This window comes from Nycticebus coucang, chromosome 10, assembly GCF_027406575.1.
Source record: "Nycticebus coucang isolate mNycCou1 chromosome 10, mNycCou1.pri, whole genome shotgun sequence".
NCBI classification, from domain to species: domain Eukaryota; kingdom Metazoa; phylum Chordata; class Mammalia; order Primates; family Lorisidae; genus Nycticebus; species Nycticebus coucang.
Window position 1 is genome coordinate 64,083,279 of NC_069789.1, and position 11,459 is coordinate 64,094,737.

The following is an 11,459-nucleotide window of genomic DNA, read 5'->3' on the forward strand; positions in this document are numbered from 1 at the left end:
TTGGAGTAAGTCAAGAATATAAAGTAACATGTTTTTTGACACTTGAAAGAAAAAACAAGGTCATGATTGCTTTTTAGTGGGTGTGGTTTTTTAAAAATTTCTTCTCCTTTGCATCAATTTATAAATTATAGTTTTAATTGTGGTTGCTAAAAGGTAATTTTTAAAGTAGGATGTAATTATTAGTCTTACACCAATTTAAAATGAGCTCATGTTAAGGATTTTATTTAATTCAGTGATCAATGGGGAGACAGACTAGTTAGTCAAAGAGACAAAGGGCGATGGGTTCCAGAAACAGTCTTTAAAAGGAATGGTGTCTATAACCACTCTATCTGCCTACCCTCAACTAACCAGATGTTACACTCTTTCAAGTATATATATATATTTTTTTATTGTTGGGGATTCATTGAGGGTACAATAAGCCAGGTTACACTGATTGCAATTGTTAGGTAAAGTCCCTCTTGCAATCATGTCTTGCCCCCATAAAGTGTGACACCCACCAAGGCAGCACAGATGTCTGGGGATTAAAAAATAAAGAAAACTCCTAAGATATATACCAGGTTAGTATGCCATTCACCCAATTGCCAAGTAATAGCTAAGCTAAATTCTTGTTAAGTACTAAGTACTTTGTTAGTGTATGAATTATCTTAATCCTATTGTGTAGGCAGTATTGGTATCCTGATTTACAAAAAGAGAAAGACAGCCTAAGGAATTTGCCTGGAGTTGCCTGGATAGCAATGTCAGCCCTGGGCTTCAAGCTCAGTCATATGACTCCAAGGTCCACATTCTCTAGTTCTTACCAAACTGTTTTCCTGGAAGTGTTCTCTATTTGCAACATTAAGAATCATGGATACTATAAAGTCTTTCATCTTCAAATAATATATGCAGACAAATTTTAATTCCAGTCTAAACAAACATTAATAAATTTTAATTGTTACCAAACTATTCATATAATTAATTCCAAACATAAACTGAAATGATTTTAATTGATCGTCATTTTACACTATTAGTATCATTATTTCTTTTAAAAGAAATAGGTAAAATTTTACCACATATTTTAATATTTCAGAAATCGTCAATTTTATGTTCCCATTAGGCACAAGGAGGAAAATTTGGCTTCCATTTGTTTCTCTATTTTCCCAACTTTTAAGGCAACTAAAACCAAACTAATGTATTGGTTTTATATGGTAGATTTTCCATTTACTAAAAGGAAAACTAATCCCCAAAACTAAAAAAACAAAAGGTATCAACTGTTTCTAGGAACACTGCCCCTCATTTTATTGAGGATATAGGGAGGAAGACATCAAGAAAAGTTATCTCTCCTGTTAACTTCATCAAAATAAAAAATGTGTTTTTGAGACCCTTTAAAAAAAAAAAAAAAAAAAGAAAAGTTGTCTTCCTGAATTAGGGACAACCGTGGAGGATTTCCACATCAATACAGACTCAGAGAATTCAATTGCTTTATCCTATAGCACTGAGAAGCATAAAACAATGAGTAAAATGGCACATTTGAAGTGTCATCATGTTAAAAGATAATTCTGAAAAACGTAGCCTTGTGATTTGTCTTATTATCACAAAGATTTAGTCTTCTGTCTTATCTCATAAAAACCCATCAAGGTATCAATTTTCTGGATGTGAAAATGTGAATATGTTATTGGCAATACTCAAGATAATAATAAATTTCTGAGCCTTCATAGGAGATAGGATGATTTTCAGGCCCCAAGCACTATAGAAATACGTTAAGCCCAGTAGAAGGTATTTCTCAGAAGTTAAGTGGCGCCACGCCCAGAAGAAAGCAATAAGAATGGGGTGGCAGCACACTGCATAGCAAGCCATCTGTGCCAATTGGTAACTCAGCCAACCTCTCTGGCCCTGAGCTTTTCCTTTAATGTCATAATCTACACAATGAGGTTGAAGTTAATGGTCTCTGTAGGCAATTTAGCATATAAGTTTACATACTAAATTGGACCAATTTCAAAAAAGGATAATTTACTACATCTATCTATCTATCTATCTATCGATATATATATTTTATACAGAGTCTCACTATGTCACCCTTGATATTGTGCGGTAGCATCACAGCTCACAGCAACCTCGAACTCTTGGGCTTAAGCGATTCTCCTGCCTCAGCCTCCCAAGTAGCTGGGACTATAGGCACCTGCCACAACACTGGGCTTCTTTTTTTTTTATTGCAGTTGTCATTGTTGTTTAGCTGGCCTGGGCTGGCTTAGAATCTGCAAGCCTTGGTGTATGTGGCTGGCGCTACAGGCCAGTGGCTGTAACCACTGTGCTATGGGCCCTAAGCCTATTTATATATTTTTTATTCACTCCTATAGTCTTTGTTAATTTCTCAGTGACTCCACATCTATTGCAAACACTATTGTCAACAACAGTATATGCTAGCCCCACCATCCTAGATTCTATGCAACCCACATATTTTTACATTCAAATATGGCATCACATCTTTGCCGAATGACTCATTTTCCAGGAACTCTCACATTATCACAGATGGTAGAGCTGCCAGGTTTTACTTTATTTACATAGGAAAAGGTGTTGCGTATTTCAGAGATAACCCACTTATCTATGAGAACTTTCTCAGTTGACTTTTTGGTACATGTACTTATTCTAAAAGATTTTTCTTGTTCATACAGGTCTTCACACAGAAATGAAATAGCCTTAGTGTATTTTGAATTCTACCTCCCTTTAGGTCCTTTGCACGATCAGAAACCACAAAATGAAGAAAGACCCCATTAAGTTATTTACATTGCACCTGAAAACAAAACCATGCAATTCACAGAATTTAAGAGGAATTTAAAGATGCAGGATTTTTTCTCTTTATTACCACACAAACACAAGATAGCAAGAACTGCTATCTGGGCATCCTCTTCCTAGGGCCTAAATAGACAAAGTTATTAGAATAAAGTAGACCAGAGTATATAAAGCTCCCAACTTTGAAATATCCCAGCTGAGATCATCCTAGCCAACCCACAGTGTCAGAACCCAGATTAGATCTGCAAAACCACATTACCTGACCTTGACCCCAAACACAAGTGAACAAAGAGGACCTTAAGAACCATTTGGAAGATTCATAGACTCGTGAGAAATAATAAATAGCTATTTTAAGCCACTGAATTTTAGAATGATGTGTTATGAAACAATAGCTATAATACGCCCTTTGAATATTGCTTTAAAAGGAAAGGGTGGTCAATTGTCTTGAATGCTAAGAGTTCAAGCAAGATAGACAGAGACATGACTGTTACATTTACCTATGTGGAGGAGGAGTTAAAGGAGTTTAATGATAATTGTAAAATTATAAAAATGATTAAAGAAATGGGGCTGCAGTTTAGGGGAGATGTGTGTCAAGCCTGAGTTTTATGCTTAGAATAGGAAATGGGCATATTCATATGTTGGCTGAAATTGCACTAGAATAGAGAACTTTTGTAAAGAATAGAGAGGGGAACTACGGCAGGAGTAGTTCTTGAGAAGGCAAGAAGCGTAGGGTTCAGATCACAAGTAGAAGAGCTGGTCTTAGACACAAAGAGGGACACATATTAAGAGGAACAGGGCAAGAGGCTGGGGTTGATGGACGTGGGTAGGTAGCTTTAGTGGTCGGAAGATGAGAAACTTCCTGTGTGATTGCTACTGTTTTTAAATTAAATACAAGGGAAACGTTCAGCTGAGGATGAATAGAAAGTTCAGAAGACTAATCCAAACAAGGGAAGGGGTAAAATGGTCATCTTAAAAAGTAAGAAGATGGGCAGCGCCTGTGGCTCAATGGAGTAGGGTGCCAGCCCCATATGTTGGAGGTGGTGGGTTCAAACCCAGCTCTGGCCAGAAACTGCAAAAAAAAAAAAAAAAAAGAAAGAAAGAAAAAAGAAAAAGTAAGAAGATGATGACGTTAGGGAAGTTTAGTGGGATTGTCAAGCAGTGCTGAACATCTAAATGACATTTATTGCTATACTTTTACAATGAGATTAAGTCAGTTGTGTATCTATTTCTGGTGATTCATTAAGCTGCTCAGGTACAGGCAGGAAGCAGACAAATAATCTAGTTCTCTCTCTAAACTCATCAACAAAGACCTGAGATCAGCTCTCTGGTCCTATATCCTTTAGTTCTAAAGTTGAACAGGTGAAAACACTGTAACCTAATTGTACTCTCACATTAATCTGAAATTAAAAAAAAAAAAAGAAAAGAATTAAATTGAACAGAGATAATTCTTTTCAGAAGACTACTATTCCCCTAGATTTACAGAAAATAAGATTATTGGAAGTAAAGTACGCACACACAAAAGGAATCCAAGCACACAGGTTATTAAAAATTTGATGCTTCTGTTTTATCAACTTGCAGAAATATGACTGCTGATAACTCCACAGAGCTGTCCTATTTTCTATTCCCCTATTTTCTCTCTCAGGACATTTGCCTCGTGTTGGCACAATAAGGATTTCCTGGTCTAGTTAAGTTTCCTTGCTTTAAAGAGTGACCTGAAGAAAATACTCATCAATGACATAAATAACTGGGAGATATTTTATCCTACACAATATTGATCATTCATTCATTCATTTCACTTGAATTTTGTTATATCACACATTTGGGATTGGTAATGGAAATACGCCCACGATTATTACCAAAACTTACAAGTTGTTACAAGACCACCTCCAGTGGCCCAACTTCTCAATTCTAGTTCAAGACCAAGTGCACTTTGAGGGCACTGGGTTTCCTCTGTTCACAAATTAACTAAACCCCTGCTATTGGTACTGTCAACAGAAAGCATATTTAGTACAACTGCTATTAAAGTAGTAGTTAAGAGTACAATCCCTGGGACCAGACTGTCTGGATTTATATATAAGTAGGTACATAAGTGTTTAAAACATTCATGACAATTATTATTAATAGAGTTGAAAAAGAACTAAACTGATCTGAAGACAGAATAAGTGTGGGAAAATGTTGTGAGGTGAGGAATGGCAGAGAATCATAGTAATTTACTTTTGCAGACAGTTTAAATTATTTGAATAAAATGCTTATTTTTAAAACAGAGTAACTAAACTGTTTCCTCATCTTCTGTTATACAGAATCCAACGCAACAGAAGTTTAGCTCATTTTAGCATGCTAGCACTTCCGTTGAACAAGCATCTACAACTGTTAACTTGTTATCATTTTTATTAATGTGTAATCAATAAATAAGAACATATGTGTTCCACAGACAAACCCCGAAGATATTTAGAGATTACAGTGAACACGAGAACCTTGCCAATATTCTGAAGACCTGTTTCGTAGTGAAATTCACAGTTTGTAGTCACAGTTCAGAAATATGCTTTTCTAAGCAGAAATGTAAATATGTCCAAACATCCCAAATAAACCCACCAGCACTGAATGTTTTATATATTTATATCTACACAAGAAGGAAGAAGCTTCTCCTGGGAACGAGTCAGGAATCAGCAAAGTTTAAAAGAGCTGTGATTTTGCTGATTGACATTTATATAGACCACCACTTACGAAAAGACTTTCAAAATTTTGAAGGTCTGTGTGTGACCATACAGACAGGAAAGAGGAGCCCTGAGGTAATGAATGCAAACCACTTCCCACTCCAGCCACATTTACTAAACATTTCTGGGAAAAATTAACCAACATCCTTTTCATTCACTCAGCTAAACCCTTGCAAATAGTGAGAAAGTCAAAACGACAGTGTTAACAACAGCTTTAGCTAATGAATTAATATCAACATTAAGGCTGGTTAACCAATCACAATAATATGTTAATTCTCTTTGCCTGAAGGTTCTCTTCTTTCCTCTCTGACTGACAAACCTTACTAGGTTCCCCCTCCCCCCCCCACCCTAAGGTACGGCTTAAAGGCTTGTCTAATTTGTGAAGTCTTATCCAACTTAATAAAAAAGGTCGCCATTGCTTTCTGGGTGATTTTATAGATTTTTCATAGCAATTGTCATATTGTATGACCTTTAGTCATATTTATTACCCCTCTGGGCTATGATTTCAAAAAGGCTAGAAGCTATCTCATGCTCATCTTTTTCTCTTAAGGCCTTACTCAATGCTAAGGCATGTTCAATGGTTCGTGATTAATTGACAAACTTAATATTAGTAGTAATCAAAAGTTACTGTTGTGATGTAAGAATAGCTTCTCATGAATTTACTGATGTAATCTCAGAGTGAGAACTTGACATCCTTCTTAGAATCTCCTGTTGGTCTACCAGAAAGAAAAAGGGGCATGAAAATATGAGGTTGGTGTCTGGTACAGGAGAGGATATTTTGATAACCAGATAGAAGAAAACGCACAAAGGCCCAGAGGTAGAGAACGGTGAGAGGATCACACGTAGGAAACAATGCTGAAGTTGCTGTTGAAGAGGTTCAAAGAGTGGCTTGTGAAGGGCCTTTTGTGCTATGCGAAGAAGTTTGTCATTCACTTGAAAAGGATGGGGAGCCTCTGAGCAGCCTTAAGCAGCAGACAGCAGGCAGTGAGCTAGAAAGGACGGCAAGACTGGAGACGAGGGCGTTTGGCAGGACCCTGTTGTAGTGATCCACGTGGATGGTCAGCAGGTCGTTATCGAGCAGCAGGGGAGGTAAGAGGAGAGATGGAGAGATAATAAAGAGGTAGAACTAGCCTGACTGAGAACTGGCTGGATGTGAAAGAAGAACATGATAGGACATGAAGAACATGACATTTTAAGGAGAAAAAGGAGGGGGGAAATCCCCAGTGAAGAAGCAGTCCTTGAGGTCCAAGGGGAGAACCAGAAGTCAGCAGTCCTGCAGAAGCAAGCTGAGCATACCATTCTGGTTTGCTTATGCCAGCAGACAGACTCAGTTTGTACCCATTTTCTAGATGGAACTATCACTAGTGCCATCCTTCACTCTCACAGTTATCATCCGGTACAGAAACAAAGGCGAAATTGAGATGCCTCTAATGTAACATACATGAAACTCACCTTTGTCTCTGCTCTTCTCCCTGCCACAATTAACATCCCTCCTTCCCACCAGAATCTTGACCACAGCGCCTGGTTTCTGTCCAGTTCTTCCCATCTCAATCCCCTAGGAATGTTCATCCCTTTTTTATTTTCTGCTGCACATTGATAAAATGAGTTGTCTTGGGCCATGCATGAAATACACAAACACTAAGTTGATGAGCAAAAGAAAAGATCCATGCATACTTTTCCTGATATTAGACACCACAGAGATGCAAAAAGGTCCTCAACTAACCTGCATGTGGCTCACAGCTGGAGGTTGGACACTTCTGCACCTTCCAGCCCAGGCCATTATTCCCTTCTTCCCCTTCCTCCCCTTCCCAGAAAAACAATATAAAACAATTTAGATAGGTGGGGGATCTGGGAGGGTTGGCAGGTGTGTGGAACAGCCTTTTACTTTCTCTACTCACCATTGTCCAGGGCGTCCGGCTGCCATCTCACATTTGCAAGTGAACTTTGTTTTGACCTAGAAACACTCTTACCCCATCAGCAGCTTTCTAAAAAGAGCTCATCTCTCCACATACATTAGGAGTTTTATACTTTTCCTGAATACTGGTGGATTCAAAGCAATTATTCAGACTATAGGATGAAGCATTCTACCTGAAAAGTCCCTTTTGCACCTGCCTCTCCAACCACTTCTTCAAGCAGTCATGGTTTGCCCCCCTCAGTAGCATAAATACCAGCCACCTGCTCTTTTTCCTCCTGGGGTTTGCCTTCTTAAATTGTGTTCCTCTTCCTTCCTCCCTGTCTATTCCCTAAACTCATTTATACCCGTAGAAGAAGAAAGATAATTAAATAAAGCATCAGCTTTTATCTCTGAAACTAAAATTCCCACCTCCACTGCTTTGCTTAGCAAACAAAGATTCATCCAGCTACCAGGAGCCAACCTTTAATGAGACAGTGGGGGATTTTAAATAACAATCTCTCAACCTTCAGCTACTCATACTGTACCAGTTCTCAGAATAACTTGCAAACCTCCTCTTCTGCTGAATCTATTCTTAAATTCTAGGATGACAGGGGAACAGTGGGTTTTAAATTCACCTTGTTAAAACTGTGGATTTGAGACACCACTCAAAGAGATTTTTGAATTCACTAAGTCTAGGATGAAGCCTATGAATCTGCTTGTTTAACAAGCACCCTTAGTGATTCTGGATGTAGGAGTCCATGCTTTGTGAAATGATTATTAGCCTCAATAATACAACTACCACTTAAGTGGAAATTTTGAGTTCCAATTCCAGATACCAGGAACCATCTCAACAAATCCAGCCCCATCACAGTTGTGGCAGTAAGTTCTTTCCTTTTCCTATATCTGACCAGAGCGATGGCAGGAGAATTTCTGTGCATCAGCACTAAGAAGGAGGTAGATGGGGACGGCGCCTGTGGCTCAGTGAGTAGGGCGCCGGCCTCATATACCAAGGGTGATGGGTTCAAACCCAGCCCCGGCCAAACTGCAACATAAAATAGCTGGGCGTTGTGGCGGGTGCCTGTAGTCCCAGCTACTTGGGAGGCTGAGGCAAGAGAATCGCCTAAGCCCAGAAGCTGGAGGTTGCTGTGAGCTGTGTGACACCATAGCACTCTACTGAGGGCGATAAAGTGAGACTCTGTCTCTAAAAAAAAAGAAAAAAGAAAAAAGAAAGAGGTAGATGGAAAGGCTGGAAACCTTTTCAAATTTTAGTGGATGATTAAGAACATGGAACACACCGAAATACTGGTAGTAGAAAAGAAATAAATATTTTCAGTCTAATGGTGGAGGGGGAGGTGGGTCCTATGTGCAAAATTTCCATATACTGAGAAATCTTAGTTCAGGGAATATGCATACAAGGACTAATTTTGTACTCCATGACTCTGGGAGTTGTTGTCTTAAAAAGATGAATAGATTTAAAGGAAACATCGAAAAGTACCTGATATCAGAGGGTATAATAAAAGGACATCATAGATCAGATGCAAAATCTGATGAAGGTGGACTGAAAACAATGATATCAGTATTTGTTGAATTTGTTTAAACTGACCAAAACCAATTCACCCTAATATTTAAATACGCAATATGTCAATGAAGGCAGCATGATATGTGCTGGGAATGTGTGCTCTGAAGCTGGACTCAGAGTGCTACTCTTAAACCCAACACTTAAAACTACGAGAACTTAATGCTTTGGAGTTTTTCCTTATAAACTGGAGTGAATGATAATATGCTATTATAAGATAGTTGTGATAATTAATACATTTAAAAGTGCTTAGATAGTGCCTGGAACATAAAATGCACTTTAATTTAATAAATGATAGATATTAATATTAAAAGATGGGCATGTTTTGATTTTCTTATTTTACTGATGTAAAGGAAAAGAATACTATTATCAAGAACCCAAAAATGTTAAAAGGGCTAGATACCATGGAATTAGAAAGAAAAACCATGAATAGTCTGAATACCTCCAGAACGTGGTATGAGTTTTAGTAACAAGTTATTAGAAAATTTTTGTCTCCTTGTATTCCACAGACTTCACCCCACCAGGGGATTCCAAAGTCAGAAGTCCAGTAGTTTGCTTAGAAAGAATATGGAAAAATCAGTATTTTTGTTTAATTCTTAAATGAGTTGTTCATGGTAATTGAGTAAAAGGCTCCTTCAGTAAGTAAGGTAAAGAATGCTTTAAAATTTGGAAAACTAGAAATAATTGCTTTCCCTCAAATGTTTTATTTTAATCAACTGTCATATTAAAGTTATCAGGAAAATTACAAGAAGAGAAGGATGGCAAAGAGAGGAAAAATGTAGATAAAAATTGGGATGTCCCTATTCCATGTTTGGCTACTCCTTGAGCTTCTTCATTTCACACCCATAAAAAATATATTTTTTTATATGTTGTCATATATATTGCCTTGCTTTTTTCTTAATCCTGCACCTTAGCAAAATTTCTTTTTTTTTTTTTGTCAATTTTTCTTCAATATACTACAAGCTAAATGAGGACATGTACAATGGGCTGCTTAGTGAAGTATGAGGTAGGATGATAATGCCTTGGTAACAGCTGAGGCAGTGACGTATAGTTTGAAGAGTATCAGTTATAATTATTTTGGTTTTGGTGGCAGTAACCCCATTCACACTGGGTAAAAGGGTGGAGAACCTGCAGCCCTCTCGTTCCCCAAGCCCTCCAGTTTTAATAAAGGGATTTGTTCTGTGAAACTTAGATTCAGTCAAAAGATCCAGAAGACCAGATGTGGCCCCCAATCCACATTTTAAGGCATTAATCTAAGTTCTAGTCATGTCAACAAAACTAGATTTAACATATTTCTATTTTGATACAGTCTCTAAGTCTCCTTCTTTTCATAAAGATTTAGAAACTAGTACCTACCTCATAGATTTATTGTGAAGGATAAATAACAAACGTAATGCACTCAGCAAAGTACCACATATTACACGCAATAAAAATTAGCCCCTATCATTAAGTCCCTAGTCCCAATCAGAATGGTGCCTGGCACGTACCCACTCAATAGATATCTGTTGACTGAACAAATAACCAAGGGAGTGAAGGAATAACTTACCCATACACATAGTCCAACTCACTTCATCAGGTGAGTAAGAGAAAGAAAAGCCCAAAAGGAGGTGAAACTAATTAACTTATTTGGATGAGCTGCTTTTTATAGACTTAGCCAGTTCACATAAATATAGTTTATAAAGCTTTTCCAGGTCACCGAATTCCCAAAAAAGACATGCAAAGGCCGAAATTAAGCTATAAAATGACCTTTTGGATATTCCTAATGTAAAAAATATAGATGCTAGAAAAATGAATTTCGTGTTCAGGCTGTAAAACAGTCATAAATTTAACTTACCTACAACAGGAAAAGTAGACTTTGGCCAGTTAGTATGTGACCTGAAGGAGGTTTTTAACTATCAGAGCTTTTGTTTCCTAATGTTAAAACTCTCTGGTTTGAGTCAGGGCATACAGCATCGTGAGGCACCACAGCGGTCATACCCCAGTTCAACACTTTAGCCAGCGCAGAGGAACACTAATACCCTAACACCCTGCAGGGAGCACTTCCAGTAGTTTGAAACAGTAAATACAAGAATTTCCCTTAGAACCTTTGAGCTTCTGGGAAATGACATGATAATCAAAGCAGTGTAATAGTATTTTGATCATCAAAATGTGTATCCATGGGGTGATGTAAAAAACTTGTCTTTTGAAATATACAGATGGGAATAACTTTTAAGAGCTGGTTTTGGCTATGGCTATAAACTAAAAGGTAAGCCCCAATTCTTTGCTGCATCTGTTCTGAAGCACCAGGTGTGGCTTCTCTTAGTTTTCGGAACTATTGCCCCATTCCACCTTCATCAGTCTCAAGGAATATTCCACTTACATTAGAAATCTCAAGAAGTAGCAAGGAGAGAAGGAAATTTCAGACACACATTAAATATGTCTTGAGCATTTACTCGTTACAAATCAACACTCCCATCTGTCATTGTTTTCCTTTAGCCTAAAGAACTTAGGATGCTATTGGATGGGTAAC